General features: G+C 31.5%; 1 pseudogene; it reads right to left on the bottom strand.

Moving 5' to 3' along the window:
• Positions 1–2,855: 2,855 nt before the first annotated feature.
• LOC120595140 (uncharacterized) lies at positions 2,856–2,974 on the bottom strand (annotated as a pseudogene).
• Between the last annotated feature and the right edge of the window lie 8,648 nt (positions 2,975–11,622).

The raw sequence follows: 11,622 nt of genomic DNA, 5'->3' as shown, positions 1-11,622 counted from the left end.
TTCTAAAAATATGAGATGTTCATTAATATTTTATATGTTCGCTTAGTCCTAAACCCCACTAAATCTCCTATTCTCAGGAAAGATTTGACATTGCTTTATGTACTCCACCGTCAACATTTGAGAAGTACAATTTAAATTCTCTGTCCACAGTCAACAACTAACATTTCTTCCTTCTCTTGCAGTGACTGTGTAGTTTTCTATAGTGCGAACAAAACAAAGAAAATTCAAGGCCACACTCTTCTGAATGGCCCTGATCTGCTCTCTTTGAATTGCTTCTCCTGAGAGGAGGAGCCATCTATCTTCCTTCCTGTAAGCTCATCATCACTTCAGATTCTAAATCAAACTTGCATCAATTCATCAGCGATTTTTTAAATAACTGCTGCTTTAAAATTACATAGATATATTACCCTTGATACTAGTTCCATTCTGATGGTATGACTCAATTTTAATAACAAACTTTGACTCATTTCATCACACTAACTACATTACATCCAACTCTTGAAAGTAAATATCTCCCATATCTCACTTCTTGGTCCCCAAATCTGTATACTCATGACTTTTCAGGATCTTAGTCATTCCAACACTGAATCTCTCCCTTGCTCTACCGATCCTCTCCATCTTGGTTGAGAAGCTTTATTGATGTTAAAAGTGGCTTGTTCCTAAAATCTCAAGTCCTATGCTACATGTTCACCTGTGAAGAGGTACCTGCTGACATGGTCTCTGGATTTTCTGTGCCTCTTCACAGCTAAACCAAGAATATATGTTTTGAGGAAAATCCATTTTCTAAGAAAATCTAATACAAAAACCAAATATATTTAAAAAGCAAGCAATAAAGCTCATTTGTCCTCTTGTCTCTCCCAAACTTCACCAAAGCTCTTTGAAACAGATAAAAGCCACTGGTTTGCTTGGTCAAATATTCTTGAGCTCTAGATAAGGTCACTGAATCCCAGATACATTAGAAATGACCTTCCTAGGGTCGTAAGTAAGACTGGTCAACATCCAACCCTTGGTCTCTTTCTGTGTTTCAAGGCTAAACATCTGTGGACTAAATTTTGTTTCAAAACGAATGGAATTACTATTATATTTAACCTTATAGACAATACTATTAGTCTTTGTTTTCATTCTTTGTAAATTGAACTAACATTTGTGAATTAATTAACTTTTACAAATATCTGCTTTCTTTTATAAGGCAAACCCCTCCTAATTTGCTTCTAACATTTTTGGATTAGCTCAATGTGGTACAGGTACCCCTATTTTGGAGGATTTGTGCCTTCTATAACAGAACACGGTTTTTGGAACACACTTTAAAATATCACATCAAGATTTTAAACGGATATATAAAGGTTTTTCCACACTGAATGAAAAAGTGCTACACCAAATAGGTTGAGTCAACTAAGAAAAGCTTGAAAAAGTTTCAGTAGTTGGAATAATCTGTTGTTTCACAACTGGACTGCTTTCATTAGATTTTAGATTAAAAACTAGTTTTTGGATTCATCTTGTATTTACCTGGATTGTGGATCAAACTATACCTACATATTATGATTAAAATAACAAAACTGTCTATTTGAATGGATTGTTTTCATATAATTAGATATGAGTTCCAATTCAACTAAATATTGACAGATCTTAAATAATTTCTTATGAGTCTGATGTGATCTCCCTTTAAGTAATGGCACCCTTAGCTTGCCAAACAAGCAGATGTGGGTTATTATATTGGATCTCTTCTAAATAACAGTGATTAATTAAGCTAGAATTGATTTTTAGCCTTATTACAGATGATGATCAAAATATGTGGGGAGTTCTGCAATAGGAAATCAAAGCTAGATGATGCCAGGCATGCTGGTATTCATACATAAAATGTCACTGAGTGAAATATGGAGACAGCACTAGGAGAAGAAAATCAACTGAATGTTTACTTAGCGGTCAGTTATGTGCCTAATTGTTATCACATATCTAGGAGGTGAGTGACACTTGGAAGATGACTGATTCTAATCTGCTACTTAATGTCCATTATGAGGCTGTTTCTGCATTACCATGTTTGGAAAAAAAAAAAATAGAAACAGAACATTACTTCTTAGGTACTCTTTCTAACATCCAATAACTCCTCTACCTCTCTTCCATGATATTTGAGTTCCCTCACTCAAAAGAAGGTATTAAGTATGAAAACTTTGTACTGATTGCATCCTCCTTTTTTCATTTAGTCCCATTTTTCCTTTCTTTCCAAGAACTTTTCATCAATTTGTAAAACTCATATGAAGATACCTATTCTGTATCATTCTCTAAAATAGTGATTGTTAGATTTAAATAAGTGGTGTTTTTGTTTTGAAATTGCAAGTAAATTGTTAATAAACTTCTGTTTCAGAATCACCTGAAGGGGATGGAGGTGGGGGTGGGAGTATAAAAATAAGAATTCTTAGACTTAACCCCTTAAGGTCTTTATTTAGTATGTCTGTTTAGAGCTTAGAAATCTGCAATTTAAAAAATTTATCCAAAGACTGAAGCAGGTTGACCCTAAACTAGATTTTGAGAAACACAATCAGAAAATCCCAAAGCCCACTGAGGTCAATTTGCTTTCAATACTTGAAGGAATAAGATTCTCTGAGGGCTCCCTTCATCTCACTTCCCATGGAAAGAGAGTAATTTCCTGAGGAACTTATCAGTAATGTGTTTTAATGTTTTTAAATGTACTTTCTCATTCATTTAAGTAGGTGCTTGTAAACTTTTCCATCTGGAGACACATATTACTCAATTCTGAGAATCTTTTTTTTTTTCCTTATTATTTTTTTTTATTTTTTAGGCAAGGCAACCCTTGGTTGACCTCACAGATTGCAAAGACCTTGTCAGCTTATTTTTTACGCCTACAGTACCTTGTCTTCCTAAGTGGTCTCCCATCCAAGTACTAACCAGGCCCAACTCTGCTTAGCTTCTGAGATCAGATGGGATCTGGCTTGTTCAGGGTAGCATGCCCGAAGACTGAGAATCTTAAAAAATAGTATTGCTGTAAAAAATTTTCCCCAACGTTTTCTCTTATCTATTTCTACATTTTTTATTAACCACATATGACATCCTGAATTGAACCTGTGATCTTTTCATTCCATACTGTACATCTATTTATTTATTTGTTTGTTTATTTATTTATTTTTTTGGATGGGGAAGGGATTCCAATAAGTTTGGCCTTAGTACCCATTCACTGAATTTTTTAAAATTTCAACTATCATATTTTTAATTTCTATTTTTCTTCCTTTTGTTACCTTTAAAGCATTTTTTTCCCACATAGAAGAAATATCTTTTTTGAAATAACTAATTTTCTTCATTTTTGCTTTATTTTTTCTTCCTCCCTTTTTAAATTGTTTTTCTTTCTTTTGGAGGTTTCCTCATATACCTGGTAACTCTTGCTGGCATTTTTTTTTTTTTTTTGGAGACACATTAAATGGAAAGTAGAAGATCTATTGGATTGTCCCAGTATGTTCCTCAGAGTAAGATAAGATGACTATTTCACTTTTATTTGGAAGGAAGGTAACCCCTAATAGCTATCATGTTTTCTCTAGATAGCTTAATTTCTTCTGAAAAGCTTTCTAACTGTGAAGTATACGCTGGCAAACACTGTTCTGAAGGTGGCAACTCAGGTGGCAAAGGAGTTAAGCCCTGCCAAGATGGGTTCACACCTACTCTTAAAGTTTTTGATTCCATTCCTATATGCCTCAGCCCTCCCTCCTCCGTACCTGAATTCTCCACAGGCTGAGTCTCTTCTATGTTTAAAATTCTGAGAGACTGTATACACAGATTTAAAAAGGGGGTGTTGCGTATCTGTTCTGACCGGTGAATGAGAGTTTGGGATTCTCAAATCTTTTTAAAGAGATGATCAGACAATCCTGTTTATGTATCTATTCAGGCTATCTGGGGTCCCCAAACCTGAAGTTTCTCTTGAGCCCTGTGGGTGGTACATTATCCTGACTATCGTTAATGTATTTTTTTGCACTGTTTGAAGATTAATTTTTTTCCTTTTATACATTCTGCCAAGTTGTTTATCATTTCTACGTTCATTATTAAGGGTAAAGATTATCTTCTACCTTCACTGAAGACCACAGCTTCTATTAGGAAGCTTTCTTCTTACTGGTATTCTTTCCAGATTCCATTAACTTCTCCTCTCTTTGCCCTTTTAAGCCCAGGATGGTAGCTCCCCACTGTTACTAATCCAGAGGAACATCATTCTTCGCAGTTTTTCTTCTTAAATTTATATCAATAGTCCCTTTATTAAACTCTCCTCCATTTCCCCTTTGAGGCTGTCATGTTTTTGAGGAGACTCCAAATGAAAAACAAACAACAAAAACCAAAGCATTGAATTGGTGACATATTGGGTGTGATGTATACTTCCTCTAGATTGTACAAGAAACCAACCAGTTACCATTTATGATTATCTTACTGAATCTATGAAAAGCCACATTTAAACAGAACTGATAGGTTTTCAGAAAATTAAAGTGGATTCACTATGCTACATATTCAGAAATTCTTGAGTTATTAGATGATACAGGAAAGCTATAAAAGTAGTGTATTTTTCTCCATGATCCCTCTGATGGGTTATCTTCCTATCTGTCTCAAGGTCTGCTATGTGGGCTGTACAAGGTCAACCTAAAGTAACAAGTACCCACAAAGACCAGGAGATGGACCAAACCATATTCCACCCAGAGTCTTACAATGTCTATTTACCTACTGATACCATACACATTTATAAGTCAAGCGATTGCACACCAGCAAAGACAAAGCTATGCAGTGTTTTTGAAAAAAGAAGATCTGAGTCATTCCTACCATGAATAATATAAAAATATTTCTAGCATGTTTCACATAGAAAGGCATCGTTACACGTCCAGTAAATTTTGACAATGCTCAGTCTTTAATTTAGGAATTGGATTGGGAAGTCTAATAATACATGTTAATCTATAACAAGTATTAAAAACTGTGCCTCATAATATATGTCACCATCATAAAATTTTAGTTCTTTTAATAGCTATAGTTATGCCTCAGACCACTTTCAATCAATGATCAAAATCAGAATTAATTACTTGGAATATGTTTTTCTAGAACAATCCACATTCCACATCTTCTTATATACTTACTAAGAAAATACTGAAAAAGTTTAAGATATTACTATGATTTTTAAAAATTGTTTTAATCAGACCTTAAAGAGTTTTAGTCCACTGCCTCAGAATTATCCCTACAACATCTGAGAAATGAATCAAATGTATGCAGGGCAACTTCTCTCCAAAGGACAGGCCGTGCTATCAGATGAATACAATAAAGGTGTTGACTCCTTATAGATTTATTGATGAAATTCTGCATATACATCCAATTTCTCTAAATCTCTCTCTAATCTGTTCCTCATATATTCAATAACAAATCAAGTAACAATAATAATACCATAGGAATTTCTTTGATTTTCTTTGATACTGAATCTTGAAAAACAAAGACAACTATTGAAAAGATGTGAATTTTTCACTAGTGCTTTTCAGTTCTTGTTATATCTGAATAGACATTCTACATAAAAAATATGCTAAATGCTAATTAGGAAGTTGACATTTTAATAGGCTATAAAATATTTTAACTCCCTTGTTTTTAGTTATAGAATTTACCATGTTTTTTTAGTCATTATGTGAAATAAACCCTATTCATTTTCCCCCTTTCTACATTATAGAAAACATCAAGCTAGTTGCCTTGAGAAATTTTTCCAAATAGATTTTATATACATTTTTGTTTCTGGGTACAAATTGCAATTGAGAACAAAGAAAAAATTTATTCAGCATACAGAAAAGATGAAGAACAATTCCAAAATTAGCATCTTCTTATCAATAGTCTGTCAATACACTCTCTGGTTTGTTAATTACCCAGTAATTATTATTCCTATCAAAATACTTTCCCGTACCTACCTACCCAAATAAAGTTCTTTCTCTTGATAATCACAGTGTGACTCAATGTTTTAGTATATTCATGGTAGACTGGATATTAGACAATTTGATAAATGTCATTTCATTTATAAAGAAAATGGAATATATTTTAGAACTAAGCATTCATTTTATAAGTTTCGTAAAATACATAAAGGAGAAAATCAAAACATAATAATCATGCCTAAAGCTTACAAGACAATGAACTACTAGAGTAGAAAAAGAATGTAGTTGCTAGAAGGGCAAATGTGTACAACTTAACATGTGGTGTTAAGAAATTCAAAAATGAACAAATTAATGATTTTTGGTAAAGTCTTTCATCTTCCTCAAAATCTTTTTTTAGAAAACACTTTCTACATATCTGCTTATTGCCGGAATTTCTTTTTGCCAGTTCAGACTGCAAATAAGCCAAAAACTCTCTCTGAATAAGTATTTTAGAAACTATCAAGAGACAAAATGACCCCTCTCCCCATGTAAAATCCTTAATTGGCATGAAAAGCTGAGGAAATAATTAGATAGAAAGTTGTTAGAGTTTTATCCAGTCTATATTCCATATTCAAGAAAAAGCCAAAAAATGGTGAGGTAAGAGTTCTACTCTCATTGTCTGAAGCTGTTGGTTGTCAGACTAAAATTTCCTATAATCCAGAGTTGATCCTGCCAGCTTTGGTTCTTTGGAGTGGATGCGTGAAGAGTGAGAGTCCAGCACAGCCATTACAACCAGTCAAGCCTCAGCCAACTTTCCAAGGTTTCTCTATCAATAAAGACGGTATAGAGGAAGGGATATTAATTCTACCTATGAGATCATGCTTATGGTTTACAAAAAGTGTTGTTATTATTTAGAATACAAATGAGGACATTTTTTATTTAATGTATTTATGGAATCATACAGACATAACAAAAGGTAGGTATCAGGATAAATAAACCAAGTGTCAGATTTACCTATTTTATTTTTCTCCCCTTTTGTAACCATGCAACAACATTTTCACTAAGTGTCTTGTGGCTGTTGGCTTATCGCATTTAAGAATAATGCCTGTGATTTTAGAAATCCTTGTTTCCTTAATTTGGAAAATTAAAAGGCCAGCTTCAAGGGCATTTTGAGTCTCAAATAGGATTTTTTGTTCCTGTTGTTGTTTATTTACTATTTGCCATGCACTTTCCTAATCACTTCATATATGTTCTCTCATGTCCCTTCTCAATAACCAAGTGAGGAAAGCTATTGGATATTCCTCCTTTTTAGTGACCTAAATTGCCACTTAGAGCATTTTCATAATTTATTTCTCAAAGTTAATTATAAGAAGCAAAGCCAAGATTTAGATCCAAGTATGGCAGTAAGAAAAGCATTCCTACCAACTACAGGTGTGTAAGAGGTTATAAAAATTAGGGTGAAAATATATATCATAATCTAAAATGAGAATCACATTTTAAAAAGGACACTGACATATAGACATTTTATTTCCTAACACACTGGTCTTTTACATTAGTGGTCTAATAAAATATTTTGAATTAAAAATTAAGAACAAAATTCTTTCTTAATAAATTATATCTATGTATATAAAAGCAAAAGTAATTTTTCAAATTTATTATTTGAATCTTACATAATAAGCAGGATATTTTTTGCTTCGGGATAATGTACATTAATCAGATTCTTAACCATATCTATTTTAACATACTTTCACTGGTATTATTCTAATACATGTTGTTTTAAAAAGCATGCTCTTGAATTGATATTTTATAAAACATTGACTAAAATTATTTTTAAAGTTGTATTCTCTGTTTAATAAATTGAAAATTATTGAAACCTTAATTCAGCTCTTCTCTGTAAACCATAATATTTTTTTTAATTGAAAAAATACTTTCTCTGCGAGTGCTGAAGTTCCTGATAGCTCACAGAAAATTCTTCTAAATGGAAGATATTCTAAATTATCTTTTTTTTTTTTTGCATCGAAACATGCAAATATTTCAGCTAGATATTTTCAGATATCATTTTCTCATATCTGCTTGGGGTATCTATTTAAGAAAATACTTTTATAACCAAAACTTGCCAAATAAATTGCTTCTATTGATTTTTTTGTAATGGTTAGCCCTGTTTAGATGATACAAAAATTATAGACCTTTTGGCTTTATTCCATTCAAATAGTAATTATAAATTTATCTAAATAAAAATATAAGCTTGATAATAAAGGTTATTTCTAAACTCAGGACAGTCCCAAGTACAATTAACAAATTATAGTACTAAATTTTGCATATCCTTTGAGTTTTCACCATTATTTTTCTGTTTGTTTTAGTTGAAGTTCAAAATCATCCTACTCTCAATTTTTGTTTCCCTAAAATTATAAATACTCTTTAAAAAGTTTTTGAGTAAGGATTTCCAATACCTTTAAAGTAAATGCAAGCATTTTTCTACACTGATAATAAACTATCAGAAAGAGAAATTAGCAAACACTTTCATTTACAATTGCATCAAAAAGAATAAAATACCTATGAATAAATTTAACCAAGCAGGTAAAGGACTTGTCCTCAGAACATTACAAGACAATGAAGAAACAAATTGAAGAGGAAACAAATAAATGGAAGAATATACCATGCTCAACTCATGAATAGGAAGAATTAACATTGCTAAAATGTCCATACTACCCAAAGTGACCTACAGTTTCAATGCAATCCCTGTTAAAATATCAAAGGCATTTTTCACAGAACTTTTTTCCCAAATAATCCTAAAATTTATACAGAATCACAAAAAAATCCAATAGTTAACGTAATATTGAGAAGAACAGAGTTGGAGGTGTGACACTATCTGATATCAAACCATAATACAAGGCTATAGAAATCAAAAAAGCACCATACTGGCATAAAAAGAGACACATAGATCAATGGAATAGAGAGCCCAGAAATTATCTCATGCTTATATGGTTAATTAATCTATGACAAAGGGGGCAACAATATACAATAGGGCAAAGACAGTCTCTGATAAATGGAGTTGGGAAAACTGAACAGATCCACATGCACAAAAATGAAACTAGACCACTTTCTGACACCACATATAAGAATAAACTCAAAGTGGATTGAAGACAAACATAAGACATGAAACCATAAAATTCCTAGAAGAAAACATAGGCAGTAAACTGACATCACTCTTAGAAATATTTTTTTAAATATGTCTCCTTGAGCAAGGAAAATTAAAGAAAAAATAAATAAATAGGATTACATATAAATGGTACATATACACCATGGAATATTACTCAGCTATAAAAAGATAATGAAACCTTACCATTTACAACAACACGGATGGACCCAGAGGGTATTATGCTAAGTGAAATAAGTCAGACAGAGAAAGACAAATACCGTGTGATTTCAATTATACGTAGAATCTAAAAAACAAACTAAATGAACAAAACAGACTCAGATACAGAAAACAAATAAATAGTGATCAGATGGGAGGGGGTTTGGAGAGATAAGTGAAAAAAGTGAAAGAGATTAAGAAGTACAAATTGCTAGTTATAAAAGTAGTCATAGGAATGTAAAGTATAACATAGGAAATATAGTCAATAATATTGTAACAACTAATGTATGATGTTAGATGGGTACTAGATTTATCAGAGTAATCACTTTGTAAGTTAAATATAAATGCCTAATCATTATTTGTACACCTGAAACTAATATAATATTGTATGTTAACTGTAATAGAAAAATAAATTTAAAAAATAAAAATCAAGTAGGTTACAGCATTCCTGGCTGGAAACCCATTCCTCCCTTTGGGTGTACATTTTATTTCTTCACCTCCTAAATTCCACAAGGATGCAGCCTTCCTTAGCACTGCCTGGATCCTTCTAAAATTTACTTTCACATAGCAGCATTATTCACAGTGGCCAGAACATGGAAGCAACCAAGGTGTCCTATGATAGATGATTGGATAAAGAAGCTGTGGTACATATATACAATGGAATATTACTCAGCCATAAGAGATGAAATACTGTCATTTGTGACAACATGGATGGACCTCAAGATAATCATGCTAAGCGAAATAAGCCAGACAGAAAAAGTTGAAAATCACATGATATCACTTACATATGGGATTTAAATCTAAAAGCAACAAATGAACAGGACAAACAGAGACTCATGGACGTGGACAATAGACTAGCGGGTACCAGAAGGTAGCAGGGAGGGGATTAAGGAGAGGTAGATGGAGTAAAAGGGGTCAAATATGTGGTGATAGAAAAATATCTAACTATGAGAAGTGAACACACAATGTAAATATATATATGCCTTACTATTAAAACGTACAGCTGAAACTTACTGGATTTTGTTAACCAATGTCATCATAAAAATAAATTTAAAAATAAATAAATAAATAAATAAATAAATATAAAAATAAAATAAAATGTATTTTCAATAAATCTTTTTCTCAAAATAATAATAATAATAATAATAATAGAAGTAAATGCAACCAAAATTTAAGGTATACCTTTACAATAGTTTCAAAGCGAGCTCAGAACACTTATGTTGATTTATAAAGTAATTATTTAAAGCCTCAAATATTTCTAAAACCTGATTAATAATGAACAGCAAAGAAAGTACATAATACTCAGCATATTATTTTTCACATTCCATATCAGCTCCATTTGTAAATATAATTTATCAGTATGTATATCTGCATGTTTGTATATGTGTATTATTTACTAACCACTCTATCAAATTACTAATTTAATTTAGAAATAATGAAGCTCTTTTGGATAAATTATTTACTATGTGTAATATAATCATTTCCAAGTACTTTTATTTCCATACTTTCTCAACATAATGAAAATGTTTTTACCGACTATGTTCTCCCAAAATTTACATTTCTATATATACTGCAAAAAAAGAATGGTGATTTTTTAAACTTAATCTACACTACTATTTATAGTAGCACATGATCTTTTACCTTCAATGAAATAAATTTCAAAGTATTTCTTTTAATTTCAAGAACTGATTGAAAAAATATTGAACTGGAGTTAGCTGATTTTCAAAAGTATGATGATAATAAAACTTTGTTTAATTCTGCAAATTTCAATTTTTGCTAATAGAATTAACACATTAAAGTTATACCTCTATGATACATATTTGAACAAAAAAATTTTTGAAAAAATGAGTAATGTTGATTTAGAAAATTTTCATTTGACATAAATGAAAAGTCATGCATCTCAGAATGATGTGTAAGCATGTGAAAGTAATGAAGCTCCAAAAAAAGTAAATTGCCATCTTGGGAAAATTCTTAAATATCCGCTAATTTTGAAAATTGTTATATTACACAATCCTTTCTTCTAGTTTTTATATGGTTCATGATATCACTGTAGCTTCCTTGATGAGGGGTATCTGTCAACATTCTCTGCAAGTTACATATTTATTAGTAGTCTTGATTAGCAGAAATTTATTATTTTTTATTTACATGAGGTTATATTTTTATTTGATGATGCAAAACTGATTCGTTTTTAGTTATTTTTAATTTACCAAACAATAAATTAAATGAATGGTTTTAATTTGACACATCACAATAGCAAAACCTCAGTAAGTCAGTCATTCAGACTATTCTCTGATCTAAATAGAGTGCTCATCCTATTCTTTGCATGTGTTTCACATATTCCTAACCTATAATTTCTCCCCATGTTAAACTTTTCCAAAAGAATGGCAATCTAGAGACTAGAAATTC

Source organism: Pteropus medius, unplaced genomic scaffold (assembly GCF_902729225.1).
Source record: "Pteropus medius unplaced genomic scaffold, Ma_sr-lr_union100, whole genome shotgun sequence".
In the NCBI taxonomy this organism is placed as follows: Eukaryota; Metazoa; Chordata; class Mammalia; order Chiroptera; family Pteropodidae; genus Pteropus; species Pteropus medius.
The sequence above is the reverse complement of the archived record's forward strand: the minus strand, read 5'-3'. Positions and strand labels throughout refer to the sequence as shown.